This window comes from Topomyia yanbarensis, chromosome 2, assembly GCF_030247195.1.
Source record: "Topomyia yanbarensis strain Yona2022 chromosome 2, ASM3024719v1, whole genome shotgun sequence".
Classification (NCBI taxonomy): Eukaryota; Metazoa; Arthropoda; class Insecta; order Diptera; family Culicidae; genus Topomyia; species Topomyia yanbarensis.
In genome coordinates, this window is record NC_080671.1 from 330,184,196 (window position 1) to 330,199,710 (window position 15,515).

The following is a 15,515-nucleotide window of genomic DNA, read 5'->3' on the forward strand; positions in this document are numbered from 1 at the left end:
CACTGAAAGAATATATGCATAAATCGCTCAGATAATTTTCGTAAAATATCGAATTAAATAATTACTACAAGAGTCAGTCCCATAAAGATAGGAAATCCCAAAGAAAACGGGACAAATATGCGATCATGGGTAGTATACATCTATGACCATTCCTGGTACATTTTGCATTAAATGAATCGGATATTCGGATTAAATACATGGTTTCGAGATAAACGTATTTAATGCGGTTCACTACAAAAATTCAAACCCATTAACAAACATTGGCTTCTATAGAATATGTATGTAGGAGATCGACTACCGTCATAAAGTGAATTTCTAAACATAAGGACTTAATTTATTGAATGTTTCGTGACCAATTCCAATATACGCTGTCCTTGTCCTCCAAATTACGACGGAATCAGAGCAAATCTATCAGCTGTAAGAAAAGTTCTCTATGCGTTATATATTCTAAAACATTCGTTCACAGTACTAAATTGATACAACCAGCGGACTATATTAGAAGAAATCTCTAGTGAATGATTTTGCGCACTTTCCACTAACCTGAACTCTGCACTTCAAAAGTGTGAGTAATCAAGCTGCTACTGAAAACTGCGAGCTGTCAAAACACATGTATTTGAAGTTATAGAGATGGTACTCTCATAGACAAGCCAGTCGAACTAACCAGTTTTTAGTAGAATGTTAAGCGCGAATAGAGTTTTTGTGCCACAAGCAATACTTGCATTGAAATAGTAATTTTTACTTGCTCGTCAACTCCTCACGCTGGCTTTTCCCAGATAACGAATTAACTGGTTTATTTTGCCGATTGGTATTTTCCCGAATGGGTTGTTTTGCCGAATTAAGTATAAAACGTTATTTTCAATGGCAATTAAATAGTATAAAGGATGATTCAATATTTAAATTTGACAAAAAGCATGGATGTGAAATGATAAATTATAGAATAAATGTAAAGAATAGTTAAGGTTATTATTAAAATCAAACTTTAAATGAAAATAGTTTCTCTTTGAGCGTTTTGGTGGAATGCAGAAAATGAAAATTTTGAAAATGCTGAATTTAAATGAAAATTAAAATGCCTAAAGAAATGAAATATCTCTGAATTAATTCCTACTATCGTGATTCACTTGCTTCTCTTATTCATACACATAATCTTAGGTTTAGATCATTTCAGCAAGTATATACCAAAGTTTTATAAATCTGTACTAATTGAGATTTGAACACGACATTGTTTTCGGTAATACTGATTCTTCTTGACGAAAAAACAGTTTGCACAATACTGTTCAAATAATTACTCACGATAATTTACTATATATTAGTGAGACGGAACTTTATTCTATTTACCATCTTAGTAAAATTGGTAGTAGCAGATTAGTTTTTTTTTTACTTTTTTCAATAAATTATATTGAATTCGTGTTTCCAATTTTCATTGTTCAAAAAAGAAACTATCCTTAAAAAGCGTTAGATTTTATTGCTGGATATCACATACATGCTTCCCTTCTGCCCAGAAGTGCGTAATATACGCCCTTTACTTTTGCTCAGAAGTGTATAATCGGTACAAAAATGCAAACCCATTAGCCAGCATAGACTTTTATAGAATATGTGGTATTATTTCCTTAACCCTCCGGAAGTCGCACTTATGGCCCACTGAACGAGCAGCTGCTGTTGCTCTAAGACGATTTCGCTAGATTTTCAGAGCAGTGTGCGCTAGGGTGGGACAAAAAATAGATTCCAGCTCCGAGCAACTTTTCAGGTACCATTTGGGTCCTAGAACAACTGTGCAAATTCTTAACTCGATCGGTGAAACTATATTTTTGCGCCCACTGTTTAAAGTTTACATGGGATTTTGTAAGGGAAAGTTCTTTTACAAAATAATTCCTCCAGGAGTCGCCCATTACTTCGTAAAAATAAATCGTTATGTGGCTTGTATAGGAAATTTAATAAAGAAAAAAAGTCTCGAAAACCACGAAACGATCTGATGCTTGTGGAAAAATTTATTAAGCAAAAACCAATTGATGCTCTGACGATTGAAAAAATATTCATTTTTTCTAGCACCACTGCTGTTGGTTGTCCAATTATACGCAATTTTGTTTTAATCCTCTCTTAACGTATCTAAATCGTTTATCTATACTATTTGGCCACTTCGCAAGATTTTGAGGGATACATTGAGGTTTCTTTTGTACATAATAAGAGAAAGTTAAAATTTTTGTATATAATGAGACCGTCAGAAGCAGTGATGCTATGAAAAGTGAAATTTTCATCAATCTTCAGGGCATCAATCGATTTTTGCTTAATAACTTTTTCCACAAGCATCAGATCGTTTTGCAGTCTTCTAGACTTTATTTCCTTGACAAATTTCTTAAAAAAATCAGACATCTGTTTATTTTTAGGAGATAACGGGCGGCTCTTGGAAGAATTAATTTGCAAAAGACAATTTTCCCATACAAAATCCCATGTAAACTTTAAACCGTGGGCGCAAAAATATAGTTTCACCGATCGAGTTAAAAATTTGCAGAGTTGTTCTGGGAGCTAAATGGAACCCAAAAAGTTACTCGGAGCCAAATTTTATTTTTTTTCATATAACCATGTCCCACTCTAGTGTGCGCTCAGTGCACTAGCGCGACTTCCGCAAGGTTAAGGGGTTGCCTGGTGTAGTGGGTAAAAAAACATTAATGTTTTTTTATTCGTTTAATTGTTAGTATTGAACCTCTAGAAAAGCGCAGTGCAATCTCGTTGGCCACACTGATCTTCTTTTGTTCTAAACAACCATGCGTTTCAACGGTTTCAGTCTATCGGCAACTTTAATAGCATCTTTCTCGAAACCGCATTTTTCAAATTGCCGATAACTCAAAAACCATTCAACGAATTGACTTGATTTTTTATGAGAATGCATAACATGTGTAGTCGATGAACTAAGAGAAAATGGAATACAAAAATCTTCCTCGTTATTTTGAAGGAAAGTGACCGAATTTTATTTTTCGGTTTTTCTTATGCCATTTTCCGAAATTCCAACTGTTCTATTTTTTTTTTGGTTCATCGAGTAACTACCCAAGTAACCAATAAGCATTATAACGTAGTCTAATATCTGCTTTAGATCCGCATATAAAGCTGTCCTAAAAAGCCGTGAAGCCCTAAATACTTATTTAATGCTGATATTATGCCAGAAAAGGCGAAATATAGTGCTATTACTGTGCGGAGATTGACAGCTCGTTTCTGCAGTACTAATGCTATTATATAGCAAAAGCGTACAAATGTCAAATTTGAAAGCCTTATATTGGCACTACTAATGCTATTAAAAAGCTTCAGTTGGTTGTCATTGTCTGCCATGGTTTTAAAACCATTTCTTATGTTTCCTTTCGGTATGATGAGCAAAAAGGAAAAATTTTAAAATAAAATATTCTGTTTAAAACCGTAAATGACTCTGTTCTAATGCATTGTAATGAATATCCTTAATGGGTTTTCGTTCTCACATGATATGAATGTTTATGAAAATTACCTTTAGTAAGTCTCGAACTCGCTCCTTTACGAGCGCTCCCAGTTGCTAAAAGAGTGTATACGAGCTGTTCTAATAAACATCTTCAGAGCTGTAAAGAGTGCTTAGCACACGGGAGTGGGTGGCATGCAGTGAAAACTCGCAGCCGTGGAGTCCTATCATGGGAACCCACTCGCCGTTAGAGCTAAAATCTAGCGAGCCGACAAGAGTGCGAGTGACACACGAGCCTATAGCGAAGGCAGATAACTCACATGAATCAAGCATATTTCCCGCTCGTGCTGATCGTCACATATTTGAGAGTTCTTCGAAAACGTGTGTACAGCAGTAGGGAGCATACAGTGTGAGTCTCGCGCTCGCTGGCGAACGAGGAGGGTGTAGAGGTGTGCGCCGATGCATTTTTAATCGGCGGCGGCGTAAGCGACATATTTGGCCGGCGGCGGCGGCGTTGGCGGCGTCACGCCGTTGGACCCCATCGGCGGCGGCGCGCCGGCGTGTATCGGCGTGACGAATATTGACTCCTATGTAACTAAAAAAATTCTTGGCAGTACAATTCCTTTCCCAAATATTCGGTTTTTATTGTAACAGGCACATACAAACAGACGTTACAGCTTGAAGAAAATTCTAAAAAAAATCATCGCCCACAATGTATTAGCGACATCTGTTGAACACATTGCACAAAATGTAATTCTCGTAACCACATCAATTTTTTTTAACTGAAGCTCTAATAGTGCCCACTCTGCTTGCGAAATGCAAGATAATAAATGAAAGGTGGAACTATTTTTACAGTAGTAAAATTTGAAGAACGAAATAGAAAAATTGACGATGTCGCATACTACGACTTCGCATGAAATAATGATTGCAATGGACAAATTTGAAGAATGCAGAGTAACGACTGTATTTCAATGACCATAATAATTATTTATTGTTCTATATTTGGGAAATTAAGCAACGGTTAAACAGATTTTGTTTTGTTTGAGGAAATTAATTCTTGTTGTCGTTTCATTGTTTTTTGTTTCTATTTAGTCTTCTTTACCGTCGCTCTTTTAGAATCCCGCAGATATCAGGTACCCTAACACGAGGCGTTATTAATGGTATTACTGACCTTTCAAGGTAGACACATCCCAGTTAAGCTCAGCCGAAAATGAACCGGAATTCTGGCTGGTTCCAGTTCGTATTACTGCTCCAGTAACACAACCGATTCTAGTTAGAACCGGTTGTGCCACTGGATCCCGTGTACGAACTGGAACCAGCCAGATTTTCAGTTCAATTCCGGCTGAACTTCACTGGGATTACTTCATTTTCCAGGCTGGCGTTTACTTTTACTTCTTGTAAGTACAAAATCGCCGCGATGATAAAGTATATACGATTCCATGGCACTACATTTTCTATCAACGTAAGATTTGCTTCTATCTTGAATGCAAAGTATGCTCGATGTGCTGGAATCATACAGATCCACACCCTGACGAAACCTAAATATACAGTTACTATCATTCATAATAATTCCACGACTTGATGTTTTAGCCCCTGTTGGGTTAAAACAGATCACTAAACAAGTCTGATTGAAAATGGTGTGAGCGTATCTCTAGTTTTCGTTGCACCTGCACACCGCCAATTTCTCCAGCAGTTCCGGGGATCAACAAATTCTAATCCATTGCATACATCTAGTTAGATTCGATACACCGAATCAATTAATTTACTAACATCCTATTATGTGCTTACTCACACATCGGAATCGTGTTGTAACTTAAGAAATGATTGTAAACAACTCCCGCCTTGGGCACTACGACAAGAATGAATTTCACATTTCTGGCCCATTTTGTTTGTTTTGGTTTGCGTGAGATTAAAAAGACGGTAACGTTTTCGGGTGGGTGCAGAACGTGCCATTTGAGCCAATATATTCTGATTCCTGGGTGCAGAAACTAAGTAACGCATTTAGCTCTGTGTCAAAATCTTTTCACTAACGCCACGCTCGCTGATATGGCGCATTTTTGTAATTTAAATCGACCGCTTTTCCTACGAGTGATGAAAATTCATCTCGTGTTACGTCCTATTTGTCTGTGATACGATGAATAATTTATGAGACCAGAAATCGTGCCCTCTGCATCGCTACATCAGTGCACCAACGTCGCGAAAAGTCAAGATCACTCTGCCCAACTATTCTACAAGAAAAAAATTTTCAAAATAAGTCACGATTCAATCAATGATAAATAAACCTCGTATTGAAAATATTTTTTGTATTTTTACAAAACTAGTTCACGCCAAAAAAAAAGATTCCATTATACTCAAATGTTTAGTATGTGGTTGTATCTGAATATGTTTAATATTTTTATGATTCTAGTTCATAACTTGATGATACATTGATTTATATTAACTTTATTGACTAAAAAAGTCAAGAATTGAACGATGTGCACTAGGGGCAAATCACTTGTGATGCATTTTTAAAAATCAGCTAAATTAAATGCATTTCTTTCCATCAAAATAGAGATTCATAATGTACTTTGCGTTGCGTGCAAGACGTCAAACCCCTACAAAAAATTAGCCCTACATTCAACAAAACGTCGAACAAAGTGAATCAGCGTAGGACGTTTGCTAAACAAACTTTTCTGCGAAGGAGTGCAAAGTTGATGCAAAAATGAATATTAAAGGCATTTTTTCTAATTTGATTCAAATTTGTTATACATTTCTAGAGTGATCTGCCCCTAGGATGTGCAACGATTTTCGTAAATTCTCGTCGTGTTATCGTGATATTTTAGTCTTGATCTTACCGTCGGATTTTTTACACAGAGTCACGTGTCTTATAGTTTTCTTCTTTATCTCACGGACATGAATTATGGCTAGGCTATGTATTTTTGGTGCTCAGCGCAGTTTCATTTAATTTCGAAAATTACACTGAATCTTAACAAAAGAATAACAGGGTTACAGGTCCTAGTAGTTTCCTTGTATCTAATGCTCGCGCCTATGAGACTGGTTGCTAGCAGTTGTACACAATAGCTCACATAAAAATTTCAAAACCAAAGAGTAGACCGTATAATCCATGAATAATTGTCTGAGTTCCTTGTAATTGTTTACGTAAGTATATTAAGATTATGTGAAAGATTTATTACTTTATGAACTATATCATGAACAGTTTCACGAGCTCGACTGGTGAATCGTGTCTAACATATTAGGAATCAACTATATCTTTAAAGTGGATTTTTTTTAATTTATGGCCCATTCCACGAATGGTGAAATGTAACTTATATGCTCGCAATCATAACCAGTTGACGAAGCAAGAATGGATCCATGAATTATATTCCGAGTGTCGTGTAATGACTTTCGAGAAAATATCAAGAAGTCTTTGTTAATTTTGTGATCTTATTCACAACCACTAATACCAAATAAAGATCAATATGTGGTAAATCAGGAATCAGTTAACGTCGTATATTCGGACCGTAGACAATGTTCATAGATTTGTAGATAAAATTATGAGTCAATGATTTTCGAGTTCGCGAATTGTCGGCGTGAGAAAAAAGCGTCGGTTTACCTTTCGGCGTCGGCGTTTGTTGAAATTTACCGGCGGCGGCGGCGTGGCGCGGCGGCGCACAGGTCTAGGAGGGTGTGTTGGCTTCTCGCTCTTTTAACAACACTGCTCAGAACAGTAATTACAAATATTTAGTTTCATCATGTTTTGTCAACGAAATATGCATTAAAAAGTTACTAAGACACCCCAAAATGTTGATCTAAAAGAAGTCCGTGCTGGAAGAAGGTGGGGTAAAGTATAACTACTGTCCTGGGAAATCTACAAGGGGATATGTTAAATCTTGCTTGCTCTTGCTATCACAACAAATAACAAATAAGGACATTGTGAGATAGTAAGAAATGAAACCGTAAGTAGCAACTTGTGAAAGAAAACCCTTTTTAAACATAAGTACCTTTCTATGTTTCCAATGATTACCTACATTTCAAGTCTTGACCCATAATTCTCAATCAATCAAAAAATTGAAGCCAATTCAGTTCTCCATTCAACCTTTCTTTTCAGTGCGATTTCAAGCTAAACTACTTGAAGCCTACCACAAAAGTAAAACAAACTTCCGACTCTCAACGGCCGAAGCGCACATTTAAACTAAATCAACAATGGAAAAAATAGACCGTCGACCTACTATAGCTCTCAATGCTTCCATCGAGTAGCACCCTCTTGGGGCCAATCACTGAGCCTAAGTAATCATTCAGCATAACACGAGCCACGAAACAGGAAAGAAACCATAGTTGATATTTTTCTCTTGCACGATAGCATATTTTCCCATTATCACCCACTTAAGTGTGGAACCACCGTCACGCGACCTAGCTATGCGATTGTAAAGACCCGATCCGACCTGACAATGATTCGCGCTAACTTTGGGCTGTACTTTCTCACAAATGTATGCAAATAGATGCAAGAGAACCCGTTGACGGGGCTCAACTTGCGTGGAACAATTCCGACCACGAACAATAACACTTTGATGCCAGAGTTGAGTCTGATACGACTTAATCAGGGTATGTTGCGTTACGTGATTGTTCGATTTATGTAATTATTTAAAGGTCTAACATTTCTTACAATACATGGGAATTTTAGTGCCATATCAGGGTCTGTGACCCAGTGATAGACCTTGAACTAGATTAAACATCTTGTGTGAAGTGCTCAGAACACAAAAGCGTGTCTTGGTAGCTATCCATGGCACAATTCTACACTAAGGCAAAACGCATAGCGAAATTCATAAGATTTATCTTATGATGAATAGAAAAGTAACAAAACTATGTTTTCATAAGATTAATATGAAAAACTTACGATTTTCATGATTACCTTAACATTTTATAAGTTATTGCATATGCCAGTCGTGCGAATTTCATACGGGCATCTTATGATTCTCATAAACGTAAGAGAAATGTATAATATTGTCTTATGATAATTAAAAGATACCTTATGGAACATGAGATCATAACAAACCAATTTAACAAAATAAATGCCGTTTCATAAGATAATCTTATGATTTACATACGTGCTACTTGTGGCTAAAAATTATACGATATTCCTATGAAATTCGCTGTATTTTTTGCCTCAGTGTAGTATTTTGTATTGTATACATTAACCCTCAAAAAGGCAACGGGTCTCACAGGCCCGGCTAGTTACAGTTCTCTAGTTTCAATGAACTTCTAATTTGAAATATGAATGATCGAGCGTTTTTGGACTTTCGATTCTTTCTCTGATAAAACTACAAAAAAGAGGTTTATGAATTCATTGGGTCTTAGGAGCGATGCTTCGAGAAGTCATAATTTTAGCTCGCCTTTTTAAGATTTATAGAATACTTTGCGATACTACCTGAATTCTTTTTTGTAGGAGACGAAACACTGCGACCAGTATTTAGATCTATTGTGGTACACCGAATTCTTATTTGTGGCCATTAATTGATATTTCTCGGTAAAAATATAAATCTATTCACATTTTGACCAACTGTTTTCTTTCAGCCTACTGTTTGCCTCTTTAAACTGGCATTCTGGTGAGGAATATAGGGAAAAATTTCAATACTCCTATACTTCTAAAGATGGTTGAAAGAAAACAGTAGTACGAAACGTAAACAGATCTTCTTATTATAGTGCTTTTTCTACAAGGATTTGAGCTTTGCTTAGTAGTTTGTGAATATTACTTGATGCCCAACTTTCAAAATGGTTTAATTCATGGAATTATACATATTCTAGAAAAAAAAAATTGGCATTAAAATTTCAAGCTTTGAACAAAAGTTTTGTTTGAAAATAAATTTCTCAAAGCATGCTATACCCCTAATTTTGCATTTATAGTCAAAGTTTATTATAATTTCTACTGTTATGGCTTTTGCCCCTTTCAGGTTAGCAAACCTGTGTTGATGTATTACATGAGGTTCCACTACGCTGTCGTTCACCTCTGATACAGAACTCAAAGCCCTTAGCTGGTTTTCTTACCACAAAAACAGATCCCTTGCCAAACCATAACTCTTTTCGTGAAAATAAACTTGAATCTGCTAAGAAACATGTGGCGAGCAAGAGCTTTGCAGAATTTAAGCAATAATATTTGTTTAATATCGGCGTTCGCATATGGTTCGTCATCGTTCACATCCATTGAGCTTCATTAGCACCTGGTCGTAAAGGACACGTGTTCGAATTTTGATGGCTGTTTCTTGTTTGAGGCTTCGGTTGGGTTGTTCATTTTCTTGGCAACATTTGTAGAATTTTTGGAAACGGATTCCCTAACAGTACAGCGATTCGTATTCAGTTTTTTCGCCAAATCATGTTGAGATCAACCTTGGATTTCCGAGTGATCTCAGGTTGTTCGGAAAGTGGGATGTTATCAAGGTTTAATTCTACGTTTCAATCATTCAACTCACAGTTCTCTTAAAATAATCCAGTAGTTCTTTCCCATGCTCACTCGAGAATGGACGGAATAATTTCGTTGCTCGTAGACATGAGAAAATCTTGAACCATTAGTTCGATTTTCACAAGAAACCTTTCTTCATATTCTTTGAAGCATTCTGCTTGCACAAAAAAAAATGAAGCGAAGCAATGTTTATGGTGTATACTGCCCATGATCGCAAATCAGTCCCATAAAGATAGGAAAACCCATAGAAAACGGGACAAATATGCGATCATGGGCAGTATACGGCCTCAAACAAAACATGTGTCGGACTAACATTCCTTCTCTTTCCTGCTGCGATCTACTTTGGAAGTTGTAGTTGAAGTTGTACATTGAATTCTGATTTGTTACTCCCACGCATTATTATCTATTGATTCTCTGTGCAATTTAGCTAGTCACGATAAAGAACGGTGTTGCTACTCAGGGAGGTCGCACAAGCTCAAGCTATTGGATATCCAATAAACTTAGAATTTTTATATTCTTGCTCTTAACAGTACTATTCTAACATTTCATTGGTTATTGGTTTGCAGAACTCATGCAAAAAGGCAGCCAACTAGAGGTATGCTGAATACCGTTTTTAGTCCTGTACGAATAAAGCCTCGAATAAACTGAATAAGCTGTAGAAAATCAATAAAACGAATGAAATTAAAAGAACTAAGAAGATAAAAAATGAAAAAGAGTTATCAAATTCATAAAATTAGTAGAATGATTAATTTAAATCAAATTAATTAAATAAGTGAATCAAAGAAGTTTAGCTCAAGTTCACAAGCTAACAAAATTAATAGTTCAAAGAAGGTTACAAAATTAATAGTTAATTTATTCTAATTAACAAATTGGAACAGAAATAATAATAATATTAAAATGAAGAAACAGAATGTAATGTATGAACTGAAAAAGGAATAAAATGAATATATTAAATAAATTTATAAAATTAAGTAGATAAATAAAATGCATTTAATTAAGTAAATGAAATAAAAAAGCGATAAAATAAATTAAATTAAATATTCTATTAAATAAAATAAATTAAATAAATTATCTTAACGATTGAATGAATAAAATAAAATTAATAAAATAATTAACATTGGAAATCTTAATAAAATTAACAATATAAATCAAATAAATTAAAATAATAAATAGAATAAAGCGAATGAAATAAATTGAATGTACGAATCGAATAAAATAAATAAAACTAAAACTGAACAAAATGAAAAAAAAACGAATAAAATAAATGAAATAAATCAAATGCATAAAATGTATTGAATTAATTAAATTATTTTAATAAATTTAATTAATTTTATTAATTCAGTTGATTAAATGAGTTAAATGAATTAAATTGATTAAATGAATTATTTTAATGAAATGAATTAAATTAATTAAATGAATTAAATTAATTGAACGAAATAATTGAATTAAATGTATTAAACGAATTAAATGAGTTAAATGAATTTAATGAATTAAATGTATTAAATTAATTATATGAATTGAATGGATTAAATGCATTAGATGAATATCATGAATTAACTGAATTAAATGGATTTAACAAAATAATTAATGTAACGAATTTTGTGAATTTGATGAATAAAATTAATTATATGAATCAAATGAATAATGTGAATCAAATTAAATAAATGAATAGAATTAATAAAATTGATATGACAGATAAATTTAATAAAATCAAAATTAATAAAATGAACAATGTGAATAAAATAAATAAAAATAAGTACATGAATGAAGTGAATTGAATGGGGGAACTAAATAAAATAAATAAAGTAAAAAGTGTACAAAACGAATAAAACGAATAAAATGATTAAGATGAATACCGTAAACCGGGGTGACTTTGATCACTCGAAACTTTTTTTGTAGATCGCTTATTAAACCAGATTAGTCTACCGAATCATTTTAATTTGAAATGATTTTTACTCTAAACTTATAAAATACTGATTTGTTATACTTTTTGAGCATATTGTTCAGTTTTTGGGTACAAAAACTACAAAAAACCGAAATTTGACTTTACCTGATTTTTACAAAGCTTCGTAAAGTGTCTATTTTTTATAAAACAAATAAATCTCAGATTTGAGCAAGAGTAATAAATTACAAGCGAGTTTTTATTTTCCTTTAGATTGGGATATGCTAAATTTAGTTTTAAGAATTTGTTTATTTATAATATATTTTTTGTGAAACTAGTTGACAATTATTTCAAATTATTTTAAGCTAAAATTCGCAACATTTTATTTATTGTTAAATATTCCAACTTGTTAAAATGGATGAAACTTTTTGTACATTGATAAAACACTGAAACAAAACAATTCTAGCAGTTTTAAAGATTTTCAGAATCTTTTATTCTAGTTGGACACAAATTATACGAATTTTTGTTACTCGAATTTTACAGTACATTGAAATACTTTGTATAATACTAATTAACATCTATTTAACAATGAGTATCTTTCCAGAATTAGTTTAAACAAACATTTGAATGAAAAACATTGACATCAATAACTTAATGTGGGTGAACATGCAGGTTATCAAAGTCACCTCGGAACACGAAAACGGACTTCAACTTGAAATCATTTTTGAAAAAAATAGCTGTAAGCGGAGAATTTTAGGTAAAACCATCCAATCTTGTTCTCCATACATCAGTACATGGTTTAAAAAAATTAAACTTGAAAAAAATGTGTTGCGTCTAAAAATACGTAATGATTACTTCGAAAAGTGATCAATGTCACCCCGGTTTACGGTACAAAAATAAAACAAAACAAGATGAATGAAACGGATAGAGGCGGGCATAGCGTAGCTGATAAATCAATCGCCTTGTGCGCAACTTGCCTGGGTTTGATTTCCAACCCCGCACATGGATTTATAAATTTTTCAAAAAGCGACTGTTCTAAGCCGAGAAAGAAAGAATGACCTCAATGAAAAACCCCCAATATTGAAATAAAATAATGAAATGAAGGAAAAATAAAAAAAATTAATTTTAAAATTATACGAAATGAATAAAGTAAATAAATAATATGGATAAAATTAATAAAAAGAAGAATAAATAAAATAAAAAAATAAACCAATTGATAAACTGAATAAAAAGAAGAAAACAGAATGTAAAGAACAGAATAAAAATTAATCAATATTAAAATAGTTATAAGATTAAGGGGGGGGGGGGGTGCGCCTGTTGTAGAGGGCAAAAATAATCGACTTCTTTTTTATCCGGTTAATTGTTAGTATTGAACCTCTAGAGAGGTATCTCGCAAACTAGGTGGCAGCGCTGAACTTCTTTTGTTTTAAACAGACATGCATTCCACGCGCGTATTTGCTTTAACACACGCAGATTTCAATCTATCGGCCACAAATTTCGAAAAACTGACTGCGATAAAAATACAGTGTAAACAAAACACTCTAAACTACTTCCACTCAAATTTTCAAGAGAAAATACCCAATGGGTCATTTTCTACAATATCTTTTCCGTGATGCAATTTGATGTGGGACACCCTTTAATAGCGTTTTTCTCGAAACTGCGTTTTTCAAATTAGCGAACACGATAACTCAAAAACTAATCAACGAATTCACTTGATTTTTTTATGAGGATTCCCAATTTTTGTAGCTTGAACAACAGAAAACTGAATAAAAAAAATTTTTCTCCCCATTATTTTGAAGAAAAATGAGCGAATTTTACATTAAAATATGAGATTTCTCGGTTTTCATGAAGCCATTTTCTGAAACTCGAGCTTTTTTTCTATTTTTTATGGTTCATCGACTAACCACAAGTCTCCATTGTTGTTGCCTTACCTTCAAAATCGTAAAACAAAATAACATTCGTTTTGAGCACTTTACACCAGACGCTCCCCTTAATATAATAAATTAATTTGTGTCAATGAATGAATGAAAAAAATAGTAAGAATATTAAAATGAAGAAACCGAATCAAATGTAGAGTGATGAGCCCATTTTCGCCATGTTTCTATTATCACCCTACCCATTTGAAGCCGTTGGTTAGAGCAGTGTCTGCCATCTTTGTTCATCGCATTGCGTCAAATGGTAACGCAATAATAGGGGCACTCGATTTGAGTTTTCGTTGCGCTCAAACACGACAAATTCACTGTTTCCAGCCCATTTGTGTTATTATATTGGTTCTTAACAACGAAGCAAAGCGGTTGATATCAATTTTTTCGCATTCCATGGAATGTAGGCCGAGAAATTAATGAATTAGTGAGGCACCCTGCTTAGTATGGTGAAAATAGGCACCTTACCCTATAATCTGGAAAAATGAGTAAAATGCATAAAGTGAAAACAGATAATAAAATAAGTTAAATGTATGAATAAACTGCATCTAAATAATGAAACCAATAAAATAGATAAAATAAATGAACAAAATGAATAGAAAGAATACTGAATGAAATAAATGATTAAAATGAAAAGATTTTATATTTAAAATTAGTCCAATATTCAAACCCCATAATATAAACAAAACGCATAAAATTCATGAAATAATTAAACTGAAAAAATGAGAAGAATGAATTTGAAAACCACTGTTTTACTAATGATCACGTTAGGATTTTCATTTGATACTAGTTTCGTTAATATCGGTTCAGCCATTATTGTTGAGATAATTACATGACAGTGGTGTACATACATACAGAGAAAAGCAAAGGCAACGTGCACGTAAAGATCGGGGATCTAGTGATTAGCGATAAATCCGCCGTGGCACCAGCCGAATACGAACAGATGGTGTTACTGGAAGGAGCTGAAAACGCCGAAAAGACACTGAAGATCGCGGAGGTAGCAAAAGCAGAAGTCTATGAGACGCCGAAGGGTGATCGGTATTCCCGTTCTGTGAAAAGAGGGAAGGAGGAGGAACCGAAGAAACCAAATTAGGACAGTAAAACAGCCGACAAATGGAGATTGTATGGCAAACTGTAGAAACCGCAGAGGAGAGAAGACCTTCAGCCACACCAGGAGATGTATAGGCGTGACGTAAGCTGCGTTCCTTAAAAGGGTGACAAAGAATCCCAAGCTGAAGGAGCTAGGGCAGAACGTAGTAAGAACCTGGCACCCTCAGAAAGGTGAGATGCTGGACGAGTTGCAGAAGGATCCATTGGTCAAGAGCTCGACCTATCGAGAACTCGTGGCAGAAGCGGTGAAAGCACAAGTGAACGTGCGAGCTTTAATTGAAGAAGCGGTGGTCAAGTACAGGAATCTAAACGAGATCACAACGAAAGACGTGAGGAGCGCGCCAAGAGAAAAATAACCTGAAAAATGAGTAGATGTCAATCAAGTTGAGGAAAGCGTATGCGCCAGCCGGGGCTGGTAAGATCAAAGTTGGCTGGTAGATGTGCTCGTTACGATTGATCCCTAGAGCTAATAAACACACGGAGAGGTATTTTAGGTACCTGAATCTAGGTAACCAGGTAAGAAACTATTAAAGCCCGTACAGATCTAATCTGTGCAAAAAATATGAGTACACATTGCTAAAGACTGCACCAAAAAAGCGAAGTACATGTTCTGCAGGAGGTGGACAGAAATGACCGCATAACGGGAGGCTTCTAATGCCCAGAGTACAAAAAGGCGAAGGCGGGTCAATGATGATGGAGATAACCCAGCATAATCTTAATCATTGCGACATTGCACAGCAACTTTTGTGGCAG